This window comes from Saccopteryx bilineata, chromosome 3 (assembly GCF_036850765.1).
Source record: "Saccopteryx bilineata isolate mSacBil1 chromosome 3, mSacBil1_pri_phased_curated, whole genome shotgun sequence".
In the NCBI taxonomy this organism is placed as follows: Eukaryota; Metazoa; Chordata; class Mammalia; order Chiroptera; family Emballonuridae; genus Saccopteryx; species Saccopteryx bilineata.
The window spans coordinates 75,286,195-75,299,715 of record NC_089492.1 but is presented as its reverse complement, the minus strand read 5'-3'; the positions used below and the strand labels follow the sequence as shown (position 1 = coordinate 75,299,715).

General features: G+C 38.2%; 1 protein-coding gene across 4 annotated transcripts in view; it reads left to right on the top strand.

The window, feature by feature from the left end:
• Window positions 1–13,521, top strand: part of IL7 (interleukin 7) — a 41,800-nt gene that overhangs the window by 4,954 nt on the left and 23,325 nt on the right. The window lies entirely within an intron of this gene.

The window sequence follows — 13,521 nt, the reverse complement described above, 5'->3', positions numbered from 1 at the left end:
TTTTAAAATAATTCTTTTCTAGACCTTCAAACTTCCACAGCTATCCATCTCATCCCTACTGCCCTTCATTATCAAATTTCTTGTAAGCATCATTCAAAAAACCTATCTGTAGTTCCTCACCTCCCATCAACACCTAGTCTCTGTAGAAGAAGCATTATACCAGGAGAGGGGATAATAGCAGAATATAACATTAAAAAATTATCATGAAGAGATAAGTAGTTATTTTATTTTAGCTGAATATGTGTGCATGCATATATATTGTATATGTATTTTTATACATATGTATATATAATTTGCTCTGAGTTAAGTTTTATATTTACTCTGGACAATTTTTTATAATAGATTTTATTTTTAGAGCAGTTATTGATTTACAGAAAAGTTGAGCAGAAAGTAAAGAATTCCCAGCTACCCACACACCCCTGGGAAGTTTCCTCTATTGTTAATATCTTGCATTGGTGTGATACATTTGTTACAATTGAGGAACCAATCTTGCTGCATTGTTATTACTTAAAGTCCATGGGTGATCTTAGGTTTCACTCTTTATGTTGTATGTTCTTAGGGTTTTGACAAATGCATAATGTCATGTGTCCACCACTACAGTGTCATACAGAATGGTTTCACTGCCCTTAAAAATCCCCTGTGTGGCCCTGGCCAGTTGGCTCAGCGGTAGAGCGTCGGCCTAGCATGCGGAGGACCTGGGTTCGATTCCTGGCCAGGGCACACAGGAGAAGCGCCCATTTGCTTCTCTACCCCTCCGCCGCGCTTTCCTCTCTGTCTCTCTCTTCCCCTCCCGCAGCCAAGGCTCCATTGGAGCAAAGATGGCCCGGGCGCTGAGGATGGCTCTTTGGCCTCTGCCTCAGGCGCTAGAGTGGTTCTGGTCGCAACATGGCGACGCCCAGGATGGGCAGAGCATCGCCCCCTGGTGGGCAGAGCGTCGCCCCTAGTGGGCGTGCCGGGTGGATCCCGGTCGGGCGCATGCGGGAGTCTGTCTTGACTGTCTCTCCCTGTTTCCAGCTTCAGGAAAATGAAAAAAAAAAAAAAAAATCCCCTGTGCTCCACTCACTCAACCCTCCTGCCTTTCTCTTGAACTCATGGCAACCACGGATTGGTTTGTGGTCTCTGTAGTTGTGCCTTTCTGGAATGTCATGAGTTGGAGTCATGCAGTATGTAGCGCTTTTAGACTGCATTCTTTCACTTAGTAACGCGTAGTCGAGCTCCCCCCACCCTGTGACTTACTGTGGCTTGGTACTTCATCTCTTCTTGTTGCTGAATAAAATTGCATTGAGTGGATGCTCCTCAGTTTGTTTTCCAGTCACTGACAGAGGGACATGTCTTGGTGGCTCCCAATTTTTGGCACTTATGAATAAAGCCTCTGCAAACATTCTTGTGCAGGGTTTTGTGTGGATATACAAAGTGAATTTTCAACTCATTTGAATAAATACCTAAGAGAGAGACTACTGGATTATATCTGAAGACCACGTTGAGCTTTGACTAAAACTGCCAAATGGCCTTCCAGAGTGACTACACCCTTTTTTGTTTGTATCTTATGATTTTTTGACATTTTCTGCACTAACTGATGCTACTACAGTAATCTTTCTGAGTCAAGATAAAGTTTTTTAAAGTTAATTTTATGATCTGGGCAAGGATTCGGCTACTTCTGCAACACTCGTGTGAAACTGCAAAAACATCATATAAAGATGCATTGGCAACTCGAAAAAGAAGTTGACTCACCAGATTCACAGCACTCAGCACTCTTTCTGGAAATACAGAGGAGCTAATCTCATGGAAATGCACAGCAGCAACAGTGGTACTATTAAAACAGAGCATGGCTCCTGGTCTTAAGGAGATGAATTCACAAAACATGGAAAAGTATTTATATGTGAACTACTAACCAATCCAAGTAACTAGTGCCATGATAATCTCAGGAAAGCTGTAAATAGGAGGTGATGCATTTGAGTGAAGGAGAGAAAGTCACGAAGAAGTATTCACATCATCATGACTGGTGGAGAAGATTGAAGTCACTCACTCAAGGTGTACAGGATGCTTTTCAGACATTACTGTGTTTAAATCTCAGGGAAGCCATAATGATAACGATGCTTTGAAGAGCTTGTATATTCCAGGTGACAACTAATTTAACCACTTTCGATGTCCCTTTCAGGCAGATGAGGTACTCTTCTACGTTCATTTCTTAGAGCAGGGGTCCCCAAACTTTTTACACAGAGGGCCAGTTCACTGTCCCTCAGACCGTTGGAGGGCCGGACTATAAAAAAAACAACTATGAACAAATCCCTATGCACACTGCACATATCTTATTTTAAAGTAAAAAAACAAAACAGGAACAAATACAATATTTAAAATAAAGAACAAGTAAATTTAAATCAACAAACTGACCAGTATTTCAATGGGAACTATGCTCCTCTCACTGACCACCAATGAAAGAGGTGGGGGCCGCATGTGGCCCGCGGGCCATAGTTTGGGGACCCCTGTCTTAGAGGAAGACTGAGGCTCGGGGTGCCCAGTTTGTAAGTGTTAGGAGGATCTGAACCTCTCTTGGTAACTAGCACCCTCTCCTGCTTCCTGAAAGCAATCTCAATGTTAGTTTATTCACTCAGCAAACATTTACCAGAAAATGTTATGTGCCAGACTCCAAAGCCTTCGGTGTATTGGGGTGGTGGAGGATTGGGGATGAGGCAGTGATGAACCAGGTAGAGGCACTTCCTTTAAGAAGCTTACCTTTGGTGATGGTTAGGTCTTGAGGTGAAGAATTCAAGTTGCAGCTTGACAAGGAGTGGCTATCTACTCCTTGTCACCCTGTGGTTTCAAACAAACAGATGAGTTGTGAGCCAGATATAAAGTGTGTTGTAGGAAAACGTCAGCATGGCGCTAGGAGAGAGACTGCGTTTGGAGTAACACATTGATCCCCAGACTTTTAGACAGTACAGCTCTTTAGAAAAAGTTTTTGAACCTGTACTTCCAATACATATTGAACATTTATTTACATATAGCATTTGAATAGTTTTTTCATATACATTAAAAAGGATTAAAAATGTACCACAAAGAGACAAAAACTAAATTGTGAGAGAATTTCTACCCCCCCCTTGCTGCAATGGGTTGCTTATTATGGACTTCACTTTGCAGACCATGGGCAAAGCAGAAGATGTGAGTGGACCTCTGCATTACATAAAACTGGGGGCGGTCTTGATGTAATAATAGACTTTATTCTAAACATAGCTAAAAGTCAACAGTAATTTGATTTTCAAAGTAACATTTAATTAAAATACAAATTTTTGAGCATTTGCTATGGGCAAGGTGGGTCATTAAAATAAGTGGTAGTCTGTGTTCTTCATAATCTGCGGGGGTGATGGAGATACCTGTCACTAAAATACAAGATGACAGTAGTATATTACAAAACAGTTTCATACACATTCTGTTATCTCTGCTAACTATCTCTTGGAGGCGATGATGATGATGGTAATACTAATACTACCACCACAAACTCAGTGTTTGCTATCTGCACGTGCTGCTCTGAACACTTTCCATGTATTAATTTTATAGTTCTTACAACTCTATGTGATAAGGGAACTGAGATTCAGATCACACAGATGGCAAGTAGCAAAGCTCGAATTCAAATGCAAGCATTCTGGTTGTAAAAAATGCCCTTACAAAGCAAAGCAGTTTATAGTGCCCCCCATGCTCCTCTCCTCCCTTTTCTTAGGGAGAACATAGGTTAGGAAGTTGTGATGATAACGTAAGAAGGGGCCGAGGACCATTAAGATGGTGGTCAGACCGGTTGAATTGTAGGGTAAGGAGCCGGGGAGCTCAGCAGATACGAACACTGTTAGAGTCATCTAGATGAGAGCAATATGGTGGAATCTAGTTGTAGACATAAGAAAATAAGAAATGCTGAGAACCATTACATAGAGTCCAAATAGGGTCCAAGGTTACAGTGACATTCTTTCTTTTTTCCTCAGCGGGAAAAGGAAGTTCATAATAAATGATAAAAGCCCCCTTTTCATAACATCTGCCAAATATGGAAATTCAGATTCCTAGAATTGGAGTGGCTAAGTTAAATAGAGTCAGCATTTCAACCAAATTATTTTCCAGAAAAGACTGATCAATTTACAGTTCTTACAGCAATAAGGACTCTTGCCACTGAGTATTCCTATTTTTGATAAAATTCATCAAGGCAACGGAAAAATGACCTTTTGTTCTGATTTACATTTCTTTAATTTCTTTGACATTGCCTGTGTTTTACATTTATTCATCATTTAGATTTTTCTTTGTTTAATAATTTTGCATTCAGATAAAATTCAATCTACAATTAAATTTTTGGAGGGCACAATTAACTGGCTTCTCATATATTCATAAGATGTGCAGTTATCAGAACTGCTTACTTCCGGAACATCTGCATCACCTCACAGAGTGATGGAAACCATCCGTAGTGACTTCCTCTTCCCTACTGCCAGACGCTGGCAGCCACTAATCTACTTTCTGTCTCTGAGGATCTGTCTTTTCCAGGCATTTCATATAAGTAAAATCATACAATATATAGGTTTTTTATTGGACTTCTTTCACATGGCATAATGTTTTTAAGGTTAACCATGTTATAGCATAAATGAATACTTCCTTTCTTCTTATAGATCAATAATACTCTGCTCTATAGTTATACCACATTTTGTTTATGCATTCATCAGTTGATAGACATCTGAGTTGATCTTATTATGAGTAATGCTGCTTTGAACGTTGGTATACAAGCTCTTGTGCAATCTCTTGGATATATGCCTACAAGTGAAATTGCTGGGTCCTGTAGTGACTCTATGTTTACCTTTTTAAGAAATGCCAAACTATTTCCAAAGTGACCATGTCATTTTCCATTTCCACCAGCTATGTGTGAGCTTTGCAGTTTCTCCACATCCTTTCCAAAACCTGTTGGTCTGACTTTTTACTCTGGTTATCCTAGTATGTGAGAAGTGATATCCCATTGTTTTTTTTATTTTTTTTATTTCCCTAATGACTAATGATCAAGCATCTTTTCATTATTGACAATTATTATTATTGGCCATTTGCATATGTTCTTTAAAGGATCATTTCTTCAAAGACTCTGCTCATTTTTAAATTGTATTTCTTTTTTGTTCAATGTGAGATTTTTTTTTTTATTCTGGATACTAGACCTTTATGAGATATGCAATTGTAAATATGCTCTCCCATCTTGTGGCTGTCTTCTTACTTTCTTGAAGCACAATTGTGTTTGTATTCTGATAAAGTACAGTCTTTTTATTCTTTTTTGTTGTTGGTGGTGATGATGGTCATGCTTTTGGTACCATATCCAAAGTCACAAAGATACATTTTTTTTTCTAAGTGAATTGTAATTTAAGGTCATATTAGGTCTTTTATCCACTTTTAGTTAATTTTTGTATATGGTATAAGGTGGGGGTCAAATTTTATTTTTCCCCCCTGCTGTTCCTGTACCTTTCAGTGAAATAACTGTTTTCCCCATGAATTGTATGGTGACTTTGTTAAACAGTAATTCAACCCAAATGTATGGGTTTATTTCTGGACGTTCAGTTCCATCCCATTATCTCTATGTGTGACCTACTGTTAGTCCTACGCTGTCTCGATCACTGTAGCTCAGTAGTTAGTTTTAATATTGAAAGTGTGAGTCCTCCAACTATGTTTTTTTATATTGACAAGATTGTTTTGGCTCTCAAAGGTCCTCATCATTTACATTAAGTCAGTTATTAATTTTATTCCATGGGTCATTTATACTTTTTAAGGGATTCTGTTTAAAAGCTTTAGAATTTAATTGCCATGAAAAATCTCTGGTGCTTTTATGCCTCTGTGCAACAATTTAACCACAGAACTCTGCACTATTATGAGCATGGCCAAGGCAGGGCATGGACAGAAGCAATGTTTGTGGAGAGGGGGGTGATGAGCTTAAAGGTACCTTTGCCTTTATAGCCCTCAAGATCCTTTGTCATTCTCCTATTGGCTTTTATTGATATTCCTATTATTAAGTAAAATCTCATTATTCAGTAAGTATAATTTTATGACCGTCATATTTGTTAAAAACATTTTTAGTTTATCATTTACTTTTTTATCTTGCTTTTGATATACATACACTTCTGTGTATTTTTTCTTTTGGGACTTAATTTGCTAATATTTTGTTGAGGACTTTTGCATCTATGTTCACAGGACATACTGGCTTGTAGTTTTCTTCTCTTGTAATGTCTTTACCTGGTTTTGGTATAAGGTAATGCTGACCTCAAAGAATGAGTTGAGAAGTATTTCATTTGCTTTCATCTTTTGAAAGCAATTGTAGATATTTGGTCTAATTTATTCCTTAAGTGTTTGGTAGAATTCATCAGCAAACTCATCAAGGCTTGGTGCTTTCTGTTTTGAAAGGTTATTAATTATTGATTCTATTTCTTTAATCGACATAGGCCAATTCAGATCATCTGTTTCTTCCTGAATGAATTTTGGTCACACATGATTCTTGACTTAAAATTCATGTAGACTTTCCCAAAAGCAGCAGAACAGGGTTGGGGGGGGGGCCCTCCCAAGGAGAGGATAGGAAACCAATTAGCCTGGTGTGGTTGCATTGTAGGATGCAAGATAAGAACCGAATCCTCAGGGGAAGCTTGGACCATTCAGTGCTGTGCCACCATACAAAGGAGTCTGACTAATCCCTAAACACTAGGAAGTCATTGAGGAGCTGGGGGTGGGGGAACACACTCAATGTAAGTGCTATAAGAATACAAATCTTTGTCCTTTGTGTTCACTGTTGTACTGGCAAGGACCAGAACTCTCAATAAATATTTGATGAATGAATGAGAAATGAAATAACACCATCAGATTTTTATCTTACATCTTTTTTCTGGTTACTATGTAGATAATTTGTGGGGTAGGATGGAAAGGTAAGAGAGAGTAGGAAACAACGTCAGTAATTTAGGTGAAAATTAATGATGGGTATAAACCAAGGTAGTGATTCACAAGTTACAGTACTTCAGAATGACCTAAAAGGCTTGTTAAGATGCAAGTTGCATGGCCCCACCCCCTGAGTTTCTTATTTTTGAGGCATTTTGGTGATCTAGGATGCCCCTGGATAATTTTATGTATTATCACCCTGATTTGGAAAGCATTATGAACTCAAAGAAAAAATTAGACTAGTTCCCTGATTTTAGTCTGATACCTAAATTCTGTTGCACTGGATCTGCAAAACCATCTATTTATACCCTTTGGGTATTAGCTGAGATGGGTTTGTTTGTTTGTTTTTTAGTAATTAGCTCAACCACAGTAACAATATAGAAAAACTGAACCATAGATTCAGTTATTTTATTACTATTATTATTATTATTTTGTAATAGAGACAAAGAAAGAGGGACAGATAGGGACAGACAGGAAGGGAGAGAGATGAGAAGCATCAATTCTTCGTTGCGGCTCCTTAGTTGTTCATTGATTGTATTCTCATATATGCCTTGACCAGGGGGCTCCAGCAGAGCAAGTGACCCCTTGCTCAAGCCAGTGATCTTTGGCTTCAAGCCAGTGACCTTTGGGTTCAAGCCAGTGACAATGGGGTTATGTCTATGATCCGTGCTCAACCAGTGACCCCATGCTCAAGCTGGTGAGCCCATGCTCAAGCCAGATGAGCTCATGGTCAAGCTGGCGATCTTGGGGTTTCAAACCTGGGTCTTCTGCATCCCAGTCCTACATTCTATCCACTACGCCACCACCAGGGCAGGCTTGTCTGTGATTCTTTTCTTTTTTTTTTTTTTTTTTTTTGTATTTTTCTGAAGCTGGAAACGGGGAGAGACAGTCAGACTCCCGCATGCGCCCGACCGGGATCCACCTGGCACGCCCACCAGGGGGTGATGCTCTGCCCCTCCGGGGCGTCGCTCTGCCGCGACCAGAGCCACTCTAGCGCCTGGGGCAGAGGCCAAGGAGCCATCCCCAGTGCCCGGGCCATCTTTGCTCCAATGGAGCCTTGGCTGCGGGAGGGGAAGAGAGAGACAGAGAGGAAGGAGGGGGGTGGTGAAGAAGCAAATGGGTGCTTCTCCTATGTGCCCTGGCCGGGAATCAAACCCGGGTCCCCCGCACACCAGGCCGATGCTCTACCGCTGAGCCAACCAGCCAGGGCTTGTCTGTGATTTTTAATTCTGTATTCCTAGTATACTTACCTGAGGTTTTGTCTTCTTTCCCCATACTGGTCTATAAGTAACTCAAGTACAGCTTAAGTACAGCTTATGGTTGGTTCATCTTTGTATCTCAGAGAATGCTCAGCCCATACCTTGCACCTAATTAGTAGTCCATATAAATAAAAATATGAATTAAAATAATATACAATAAATAATATATAATAAGTATATAGAAATTATAAATCAACACCTAAGTTAGTGAGAACTGCAGAACTTATTTCAGATAGACTAGTAAGCCTTTCTCTAGAACGTCTGTATCTTTGGAAATATGTTATGAATCACGTCACGTGATTTTTTGATATTTACTATGAACCACTTTTGAATATTATACATTATTTATGCATGAAAAATTATTTTGCTGGTACATGACTCATCTGACTGAATTATACAACTCTTAGTCATCAGAATTGGTTAAATTATAAAGATGGCTACAGAAGGCCAAATACTTTCTAGGAATGACTCAGTCTAATACATGTTCACAAAGGGCTGTCCTTGTTATAAGTTCTGAAATTTAGTATCTAATGACTAATAGGTTATAACTGGCTTTTACAATTTTGACTATCTTTAACTCTGTATCTATCTAGAGGCCCTTAGATATTCAACTTCTCTGTTTGCCTAGACAGCTCTCAAATTTGCACAGGTATACACAATGTACACCTCTTTCATGAACATTAGAACTGTTTAATTCAACTATCAGTTATAAATCTCTACACAGCCCTGGCAGGTTTGCTCAGTGGTAGAGCATTGGCCCAGTGTGTGGATGTCTCAAATTCAATTTCCAGTTTGAGCACACAGAAGCGACCATCTGATTCTCTACGTCTTCCCCTCACGCTTCTCTCTCTCTTCCCATCCTGCAGCCATGGCTTGACTGGTTTGAGCACATTGCCTGGGCACTGAGGATGGCTCCTTGGAGCCTCCACTTCAGGCACTAAAAATAGCTCAGTCATGAGCAAGGCTCCAGATGGGCAGAGCATTGGTCCCAGATGGGGGTTGTCAGGTGGATCTCAGTCAGTGAGCATGCAGGAGTCTGTCTATCTCCCCTCCTCTCATTTGGAAAAGAAGAAGAAAAAAAAAGAAATCTACCCAGATGTACTGTGGCACATAATGTACAATAAAGAACCAATTATCATCACTTTTATCCTGTTCCTGCTTCTACATCCTCTGTCTTATGTAACAGCATTTGGATTTGTTCAGTCATTCAACCCTGAAAGCTTGGAATCATCCTTCACACTCTCATTCTTTCATATCAATCATCACCAAATCTGATAGGCTAGTATAGCTCTGTGACACCTGTATAAGTCATTCACCCTATTGACTTCCACTGCTATAGTCTTAGTTCAGGTAACCTTCAAATATCACTGGGACAGCTTCCACAGCCTTCAGTAGGCCCCTGGTTGATCTCATTACCTCCAGTGTACATCTGTTCTCTCTACTGGCATTCAAGTTATCTTTTCAAAATTCAAAGCCAATATTCTTTCTCCTTTTTAAATATTTCTTAGTACTTTAAAGTCTCTTCATTTTAAGAACAAGTTAATGATGTACCCTCTTACCATTCTTGTTCAACATCATTTGGGTAATCTTAGCTGATCTAGTAATAAAAGAAAAGGAAATAAAATACAGTGTGTCTATAAAGTCATGGTGCACTTTTGACCAGTCACAGAAAAGCAACAAAAGACAATAGAAATGTGAAATCTGCACCAAATAAAAGGAAAACCCTCCCAGTTTCTGTAGGATGATGTGGCAGCATGTGCGCATGTGCAGATGATGATGTAACACTGTGTATACAGCGGAGCAGCCCACGGCCATGCCAGTCGAGATATGGACGGTACAAAGGAAAGTTCAGTGCGTTCTGTGGCTCGCTAAATTTGAATCCATGACCAAAGTGCAATGTGAATATCAGGGCATTTATAACAAAGCACCACCACATAGGAATAACACTACTTGGTGGGATAAGCAGTTGAAGGAAACCGGCAGTTTGGTGGAGAAACCCCGTTCTGGTAGGCCATCAGTCAGTGATGAGTCTGTAGAGGCTATACGGGATAGCTACCTAAGGAGCCCTAAAAAATCTGTGTGTGAACCCACATTGAACTGCACTGAATAGGTATGAAACTAGGAGAGTTTTCCTTTTATTTGGTGCAGATTTCACATTTCTATCGTCTTTTGTTGCTTTCCTGTGACCGGTCAAAAGTGCACCATGACTTTACAGACACGCTGTATATACAAATGAAATAGAATGATTTTTGTGTACAGATGACATCATTATCTTTATAGAAAATATAAAAAAATCAACAAAGGAACTCCTGGACCTAATAAGCAATTACAGCAAAGTTGCAGGATACAAGTTTAATATACAAAAGACAATTGTTTTACTATATACCAGTAATGAACATCACAGAATGGCATTTGAAATTAAAAACATCATTTATATTAATCAAAAAAGAGAAATACCCAGGTTGAACTATTAAAAAATATGTAAAATATTGTTATGAGAAAACCTATAAAACCCTGATAAAAGAAATCAATGAAAAACTAAATAAACAGAGTGATACTCCATGTTCATGGATAAGAAGACTCAATATTGTTAAGATGTCAATTCTTTCCAATTTGATCAATGTAATTCCAATGAAAATAAATAAGTAAATGAAAATCCAGCAAGTCGTTCTATGGAATCAACAACCTGATTCTAAAGTTTATATGGAATGTTAAGAGATCCACAATAGCCAGCTCATTATTGAAAAGGAAAACGGAGAGTACTGACATGACTCAAACTCAAGACTTATTAAAAAACTAAGGTAATCAAAATAGACAAATCAATAGAACAGAATAGAGAACCAAAAATAAACCAAAATTAATAAAGTGAACTGATCTTTGACAAAGGATCAAAGCCAAGTCAATGGAGAATAATTTTTCAACAAATAATGTTGGGATAGCTGAACATCCACATGCACAAAAACAGACCTTTAACCTTTCATAAAAATGGACTCAAAATGGATCCTAGACCTAAACACAAAACTATAAAACTTACAGAAAACAGCATAGTGAGAAAAAATGTAGGTAACCTTGGGTTTGGTGGCAGCTTTTTAGATAGAACACCCAGTAGTATAATCCATGAAAGAAAAAAATGAGGTTGGACTTCATCAAAATTAAAACTCTGTTACAAGTATGAAAAGACAAGCTACAGAATAAGGAGACATATTTGCAAAAGATATATCTGGCAGAGATATATCTTTGTCAGATGTTTGAATTGCTTTCAAACATCTAAGGAACTGTTAAAACTCAACAATAACAAAAGAAACAATCCAATTTTAAAATGGGCAAAATACTTGAACAGATATTCAGTGGAATATAACCAGTGATAAAAAGAAATGAGCTACTGCGTTGCAAAGGAGATGGAGGTATCCTAATGCATATGGTATGAAAGAATCCAGTCTTAAAGGGCTACACATTGCATGGTTCCAACTACATGACCTCCTGGAAATTACAAAACTATGGAGACATTAAAAAGATCAGTGGTTGTGAGGGGTTGGGGAGGGAGTGAAAGAGCATAGTGTAATTTTAAACCAGTGAGACTATCTGTATGACACTGTAATGGTGAATATGTGACATACATTTATCAAAACCCAGAGAACTGTAGAACAGAGTGAACCCCAATGTAAACTCTGAACTTCAGTTATTAATAGTGTAACGATATTGATTCATGAATTATAACAAAGGTACCGCACAATAATGCTAGACAATAATAGAGGGTAACAATCTTGATTCGTGAATTATAACCACACATTAATGCAAGACACTCATAATAGGAGAGACTGAGGGGATACATGTGAACTCTCTGTTCTTTTTTTCTGGTTTTTCTGTTAACCTACAAGTGTTTTTAAAAATGAAGTCTATTTTAAAAAGCAAAATAAAATAAGGAATTAATGAAAAAATAAAAGAAGACTAGCAGTATATATGTTAAGACAACATAAATTCTCCAAACCCAATGTCCCTCGGTATGCACAACTAGTTGCTAGGGAGGAAATAATTACATTTCCATAGATAGTTTCCTAGGAATAATCACATAAGAACCCAACCTCTTATTATCTAAATTTCCTTGATACTAGATTTTTTATGAAAAACTAAATTGTTTCTGGCTGCTATCCCTGACGGGGACTTCATCACGGGAGAAATGAGTCACCTGGACTCCACACCAGTTTCAAAACATTTGTTGGGGAAAGTTCACTGTAGAAAAGTAAGGACTGGCATCACTTTCAAATCTGAGTCCTCTGCCATTGCAAATCTCCCTGGTGACAATGTTGGGCATATAAGTATGAATTAAATAATTATACTTTTGGTACTGGAAACTTATGCATGGTTGGAGCTTGTCCAGATATCTGGACCAACAAGAACATCAGACTAGGTTGCACGGGTTTTCTGTGTTGATACCTCATAGCTTCAACAGAAATCAAAAACAAAGAAAAAGTATAAGCCAAAAGCTGTGGATGGATCAAATAGTCCTTTTTTCTCTATGTGGCAAATGGAAGGAAACATCATCTATTTGCCCTGATTAAACCTATATATTCTCACACAATTCAGATCTGGTTCTCTCAATTTGCTGAGGCATTCATACTTGTTTTGAAAAACTGCAGTGATCCCATTACAACAAAGAAATGATAATAATGTCAATTCTGACTTCGTAATGGGCTTTAACAGACTGTGTGGGATGACAGATAACACTAGAATCTAAAGGGACATGCATCACTGTTGTTCATGATTTAAAATGTACTGCTGGGGTAAGAGAACAGATGGAAGCACATTAAAATGAGCTAAAACCTCACAAAAGTCTGGAATAAGAAATCAAACAAAGAAAAAGACACTTCTTTTTGCAAAAAAAAAAAAAAAAAAAAGTCATTGAAAACTGTCCGTCTAAGTTTTATTGCGGGATGCATAAAAAGGTAAATCTTAGCCAGGTAACCAATCAAGATGTTGTGGATTTCATAGAACACAGTGATAAATATGTGTGCTTCAGGTGTTTTTAATTAATGGTAATTGTTTATGGAGGTTATTAAATTCAGTGACCATCACCGGTATTGAGGACTATGAGTTTAGAAATGCCGTTTATAGAGATACAAGGTTTCTGTACAGATGTTTTAATTTGACTATAATTTATAATGAACATGTTTATGTCATGACCCAAAGGACCCTATGTGAACATTTAGCCAGAATGTACCCCTTGCTTAGCTATGTGACATTGAATAAATTACTTAATCCTGATATGCTTTAGTTTCCTTTTTTTCTAAAAATGGGCATAAAATTAGGACTCACACTTCATTGGGATATTATAAGGATT